Source organism: Paramormyrops kingsleyae, chromosome 8 (assembly GCF_048594095.1).
Source record: "Paramormyrops kingsleyae isolate MSU_618 chromosome 8, PKINGS_0.4, whole genome shotgun sequence".
NCBI lineage: Eukaryota > Metazoa > Chordata > Actinopteri > Osteoglossiformes > Mormyridae > Paramormyrops > Paramormyrops kingsleyae.
The window spans coordinates 25660737-25667948 of record NC_132804.1 but is presented as its reverse complement, the minus strand read 5'-3'; positions in this window follow the sequence as shown (position 1 = coordinate 25667948).

The window sequence follows — 7212 nt, the reverse complement described above, 5'->3', positions numbered from 1 at the left end:
TTACATTACACATTTTACCAACCAGTCATAACTAAAAGCTAAATTAGCAGTTTGCTAAGCAAATAAAATAATGCATATATCAATGTGAGTAGAGGAGCACTGGTACACTGTAACTCCCTTCCTTGGCATGCCGTAAAATGCTGATTTTTTATTTAGTTCAATTTTTGCTCACAGATATGCAGTATAGTCACATTTCTTTGTGTAACAGAGATGTTCACAAGTCACAAAATTAGAGTCCGAGTCAAGTCTCAAATTCTCCATCGTGGTTCCAGTTTGACATTACAATTTATCAAAAATGTAACTGCTTACTTGTTTTGAAACTGAAACCTTTCCCGATATGATTAACAAAAAAGAAGCTTCCTGTGTATGTGGCAGCCAGACCAAACCATGCAGGACTCCGCCCTCAGCTACGTTAAAGTGATTTGATTGGCTAATGAATGAGTATAACCCAGACCCCATTTTTCGTGCTGCTAAAGTAAATGCATGTTAAAGTAAATCGCGATTTTGTTCTCATGCATAACTATTTCCTTTGACAACTTTTTTTTTTTTTTTTACCAGACTATATAATTGATCATTGATGTTTGACCAAGGGTGCCCTTCCACGCAATCATGTTCCTCGAAATATCCTCATCATCGCCAAGTGTGCATTGAAATTACGAATTCGTGGAAAACAACAACTAATATAGGGATGCAGCTTAAACAGAACTACATAACCTTTTGTTTAGAAATGCCGTTAATGCTTTCAAACTGGCTTTCAGAAGTAAACAAGATAATTAACATTTGATTTGAAATCTCACTGTACATATATTTGTGCTATGGTATGCATGTCCCTTTCAAAAAGAGCAGAAGGAAGATATTGCATAATAAGAATGTACACATTGTCAGACACTTGACGCACCAAGCGGATGCATCGATGCTGTTAAACCAGATGTTTAACTATAGAGACGGTCATAAATTTAGGTGACTGTGTGGGGAAAAGTGTAATTATAGAGTCTTTGAAGGTTGCAGTAGAACACAGAAGAGAGAGAGAGAGAGAGAGAGAGAGAGAGAGAGAGAGAGAGAGAGAGAGAGGATTGTACATGGATGCCTATTAACATCAAAACCCAATTAAGTTATTTTCCTGGGGAAAACCTTGTTTATGGTTTATACCACATAGAAAACACACAAAACCATTTAAGTAAGGTTTGTTTTTTTATATAGGCCTATCCATTCATTAATAATTTAAGACATTATTGCAAATAATGCAATCGGTACTGGGACATTTTTTTCTGTGTTGTGCAAGGTTTATTTCATAATAAAATTTCAAATTTGTGTTAGCTCTGTGAAAAATCACTTACGATGCATAACTTGCACATTCGGTCTCCCATGGAGAGAAATGACTCTGCATGCAGAGTTTTTCCTCAGGTGAGAATTTAAATGGGTTTCTGAGCTCTGATAAGTAGTGGCATTCACCCCCAGGCCCATCATGACAGGGGTGCCACTGTGAAATATACCAAATGACCTTTTTGGTGATAGATGATAACACAAAATTTGCCTCTGGCTCTGATCCAAATGGCAGACTGTTACAGTTAGGTCTATCTTACTCCCTATGAGAACTAGATTGCCAAGATATTTGCTTTGTCAGGATTCTGATTATGATGGGATGTAGCAGGCTAAAACTTATTTTACAAAATAATCTAGCTGTTTGTGGAGTGATGATGAGCCTTATCAGCAGAACGTATTAGCGCCAACAGCTAAAGAACGTAGCATGAATGTATGTATTTATGTATACAACTGTTTGGTTCTCCGTTCTGCCGGCTGTCACGTGGTACGAGACGAAGGACTGGTAGGGAGGCGTTTGGGCGAACGGATGGGTTCGTTGTACTACACGGGAGCGAGGAAACTAACGAGATCGCGAAAGGTCAGAACAAGAAGGCAAGTACGAGGAAGGACACAGGCATGCAGGAGGAGCGACGTTAATGACCCAGACATCCAGCCTATGCCGGTGTTCTGTCGAGTTGAGCTACTTTGTCGAGTTAGGCTACCGTAGTGCTAATCGATAGCCCTAACCCTAACTCTTACCCTAACCCTAACCCCCCAAAAACCCCAAAAACCCTTACTCTAACCCTGATCCCAAGACGGTGGAACTGTACATGCGCAGAAAGGCTGGATAGCACGTCTCGATAGGTAGCTGAACTCGTCAGAACACCGGACGCTCCGGGAGTCTCCCACAGATGACAGCGGCTCTCTGACCCTGGCAAATGATGCGCAGTGTCCCGGAAATCTGTCCTTCCGCTATTCAGCGGTGGTAAAATAAGCCGGCAAAAAGTTTTACCACTGCAACCTCGCCCCAAGTTTTACCACTACTCTCTATCCCCGGTCAGCAAATTTTGGCCGTCCACCCGCCCCAGTCGGCAATATATATACGGTATTATGTAATACCAGCCAAGCATTGGCCAGCATCCCCACCCTCCTGATGCCCTCATCTGCTCCCCTGAAATCCCTAAGGTGGCATATGTCTGATAAACGGGCGGGGCCGACGAGACAAACAGGTATTTAAATATTAAGACTTAGGAGGGGTAACAAGCAGGCGTGGCTCATCAGGGTCACGTTAAGGAGGAGACGGGAGGGTCAGGCGGACGTGACGGGCAGAACGTAACACCAGCTGTGAATTGCATGGCATTTAGCTAATTGTTTCTTTATGAAAGGAAATGATAATGTTCTACCAGTCCTTTGGTCACAGCTGTGCTGGTGTCTGCAAATGTCTGCTGATGCAATTAAAGCATAATGACGTATTTCTGCGGATTGCGGGGAGATTGTGCTTGATCAGGTCATTTTGAAGGATATGTTTTTGTAAGGTTGAAGGATAAACGGTTTTGTAACTCACCACAGAGGAAAGTTCATTTTGGCGATGTCTATATTTTAATAAGAGGAAAAAGAAAAAAAAAATGTGTTTCGTTTCTTAGAATCTGTGATTCAGTCACAGTCAGTATTTTTGTCTTCATTTTTTTGTGAACGTTTTAACAAGTATTAAATAAATAACCTATATGTTGTAGCTTACATAATAATATTACAGTATAGACACTTAGACAGAGACAATTCCATAATGTTCAAGCATTACTCAGACATGCAAATGAGATTTGCTGAACTTAAGCTGGATAGACTCACCTGCTTCCAAGGAACAAATGACTCAGTCCCCCCCCCTCCCCAACCCAAAGTGGCTCAGATGGACCTGTCACTCTCTGATGGTCTGATACTAGGATTACAGAAACAAACCTCTTCTTCACCTGTGACCTCTGGTTTCAGAGAGCTGTTAATATGATTGGTATCGGGGGATGGGGGGCGGGGAGCTTGCTGTCTATAAACCTCCTTTACTGCATTGTGATCAAATGGGTCAGAAGACAGTTTCGCTAACTGCAAAGAAGTTATGAATATTCCCACCAAAAACAGTCACTGTGACCCATCAGGCAAAGATAACGAGGAGGTCCTCAAAAAACTGCAAAGGTGAATGTCACTCCCAAGTACAGATACTACTTCAACCTGGAGGAGGTAATAGGACATAACAGAGAGACTGAGGCAGCTGAGGAAAGCAATTTAGGGCCAGGAAATAAAGCACATCTTACTGAAATCGAATTCCTCCTGAGTATGGGAGACAAAGCGGATTGGCTCAGCAGAAATCAACAAAGCTGCAAAGGCACATTGGTGGACAAAAACATGACAAATGAAGGCCAAAACACAAACAAAATCTGATGGCTTTTCTACCTCAGTCTCCTAGTTATAAAGGCAAACTCTGCTTTCCCTTGATACAACAAGTGAGCCTGGGTACGTCTTGAATAGGGTGCCAGATGCTGTTATGTATCACAAGTAGTTCCAAATGTAACTATGGTGGCGCTAGTGAACAAAGCAACCAGGAGTCAATCCATGTAGACCAGCATCATCCCCTCTACCCCTGCATTTCACATGCTCAGGGCGAGTCCTTTCGCGTGCTGACGCTGAGCGTGGGACGTTCTTTCAGAAGCAAAGGATCATTTGCTCGCTTGGTCACAGTATGTCCATATTCTGTCCAGTAGAGATGACATAATCGCAGAAACAAACAGATCATAAAGGCACTTCAGAAGGTCAAAAATGATTTGAATTGCATCAACAAACCAAATTAGTTACTCAAGTGCTACTTTCCCCCGAGACCCTCCCTCTGTGAAGGCGAGTGGGAGTTAGTAATGTTTCTCCATAACTTAGTTGTATGTCTCAGACATAATGCCTGAATTGTACTCCACCCAAGGAGAAATAATTCACATTCTGTTCTATTAGGCTTCTCTGAGGTCTTTTGTGCAGCTGCCCAAAGAATCATGGGTATTAATGTCATGGAACTTGAATTGGAACAGAACTGAATTAGAACAAGATAGGAATGTCTGTACATTTGCGATAATGGAAACAGTGATATCTGCAGCCTTCTATAATCCATAAATTTTTCGCAGTATGTGTTGTTATACTTTGGTCTGCTGCCACACATGTAATTTAGTTTGTGTGTGTTTATAATAGTGTGTATTAGTGCATAAATCAGAGCAGTTAAACTTGTAATGGAAAAAACCCAAGCAGAAGAGCCGTTTCATTGGAAGATTTAAAGCGAAGTGATGCTCTGGGCCTGAAAGCTGTAAGTTAATAAGCATGAGCTATGTAAAAACATGGTGCTGATGAGAGCAGCTGTCCGCACTTAGGAAATTGCAGTCATGTTTGAAGGTCATGGGTTCTGCCCAGCGGGACTGAAATAATGGAATGTGAGGTTGCAGATGAACCAGCAAAATAACCTTGCTGAGTTATTTTTAATGTCAGCGCAGAGTAACAAACATGAATGCTGGATCAGGTTTTTTTTTCTCTGAATAAAATCCATCATAAATGACAAGGACGTTAAAAAAAAAAAGAAATGCAACATTGTGACCGAAAATAGGAAATAGTTAGACAGCTAACCCACGTGGCAAAAAATGTACAGAGATATGAAAAGAAAACTAATGATCAAGCTTCTGGTAAAGGTTTCTGCTAAAGTATGTGGTTGCCTTTATGTCATATTCGTGTCAAGCTGGATGTGAGGAATCTAGAGTAAAGGCACAACAATAAGAGGGGTGAAAAACGCTGACAAAACGAGCTGTTTGTTGTGTAATCATGGTGACAGCTCCCTCCCAGCTTCACCTTGCCCCCCCATCGCTGTCTTGGCAGCTGAGCTGCTCACACGCTGTGTGTCATTGTTTGCTCTCTTACTGCAGTTGTGTGCATTTTCCATTCCCCACTATGGCCAAAAAGACACTTTTGTGGCTCAATTAATTAGAATAAAATCGAATCAACGCACTGCCTGTATGCCTCAGATCCTCTGGTTTTAATTCCACCTTAGCCTTAAATTGCCTAATTGAATCAATTAGAGCTCTGACTGGCTAGTTCAACCGTTTTCATCCCTTCAACAAAGCTGTAGGTGGCAGGGAGACAGGAAAATCCGTGGGGTTTGTTTCGTTTGAGGGATACGGAGGAGGATGGAATGAGAGACCACCAACTGAATGGAGTATGCTGTCACTGAGCAGTACGCAACAGAGGTCTTGTTCTGTTGTGTGTGCTTGCAGAATTGCACATTTGCAACTTCATTTTTCTCTGAGCAATATACAGTCTGGAAAGCATTATTAGGTCTTGTCTGCTGTCCCAGCGTCAAAAAGAGAAAAGTAGGAAGACTTTCAACCCTTGTTTTAGTCAAGATATGATCTATCCATTGTTTCTCAATGATGGTCATCATAACCTAATGTATACACTAAATTCTGGACCAGTTGAGGTCTTAAATAGGCATGACTGACATATTATGTTTATATGTTGTATGATTTATGATCATTCATCCATCCATCCATCCATTTTCTGTAACCGCTTGTCCTGTTCAGGGTTGGGAGTGATCCAATGCCTATTGATTTATGGTAATGTAATGTATTACTCAAATTACTTTTTTAACATTTTATTTAATCTATTCCAGCCTACATTTGTCTTCTAACATGGCCATTTGCTCACCTGACCACAATTATGGGCCCCCAGTCAGTGTCAAACATAATCAATATGTTCACAGAAGTTCTTTACAGCTGTGTTTCTAACTTTATTTCTTAAAGGATGAATGTTATCTCCTAACAATGCAAATTAGCCTTCTTTCAGGGTGTTTGGGAATGTTTTTTTCCATACTGGTAAATTATTGTTTTTTAAGTTGTTCTTTAGAAAGCGCACAGTTAATTTCAGATGATGTGATTGTTGAAGTCTGCCATATTGACTTCAGTTTGATGGACCGAAAGGCCTTGTTCTGTAAAAAAGCTTCCTGCTGCTCTTTCTCCTGGCCTCTCTGCACCCCCCTTTTCTGCTCTGCGTTTATTACATCCAGCCCAGCTCTCTCTCTCTTCCTCCCTCACCTTCATGCTCCATTAATGGGGTTTACGGTCTTTGCTTGAGCTTCAGAAAGACCATTCATTCCACTTTCAACACCGTGACGCACATTCTCCCTCTTTTTTTCCTGTCCTCCTACATTGCCGGGGCAAACTCTTTGTGACAGTGTTCCACCTCCAGACCTTGACCTTAGTGGTGGACCGGGCCCAGGGTAGACAGAACCTTTCCTGTGCCGAGGGCCTGTATCCAACATCTCTGCCATCTTCCTGCAGTGCTGGGGCCAGCTGGCCATAACTGCTGCTTTGGCAGGTACTACCTCACAGCAGGGTTACTGGCTGGTCCAAAACATAGCTGTAGCTCCACTGGAGCCAGTGTCTTCTTAATATAGATCTAATATTGTCCATACACCCTGTCCCGTAACAAAGAAAAAACAGCTAAGATCTCTAACTCTGAAGGTCATTCATCCCCATCAGTCATGAATTTAACACAAACACGAGTCTGGCAATGGAAACAGCACCTCATACCTCCTCAAATATAACAGTTTAAGTGCACAGGATAAAACCCAATGTGCCTCTTGCCTTGATCCATAACATCCTTTATGGACACTGTGTACACAACTGCCTCAGATTTTCTGCAGACTGAAAGCGCCCTCTAATGGTAGGTGTTCGGTATGCCATCTTAGAGTCTGCTGTGATTTGTGAAGGAAAGTGTGTGTACAAGTTCTAGACAAAGGGTAATTGTGGTATTTCCTTATCAGAACTAAAATGTAAACTGATAATTATAATATTTTAAATATACCCATTTCATCCTCAGACAGCATATGTAGTACAGGGTTTC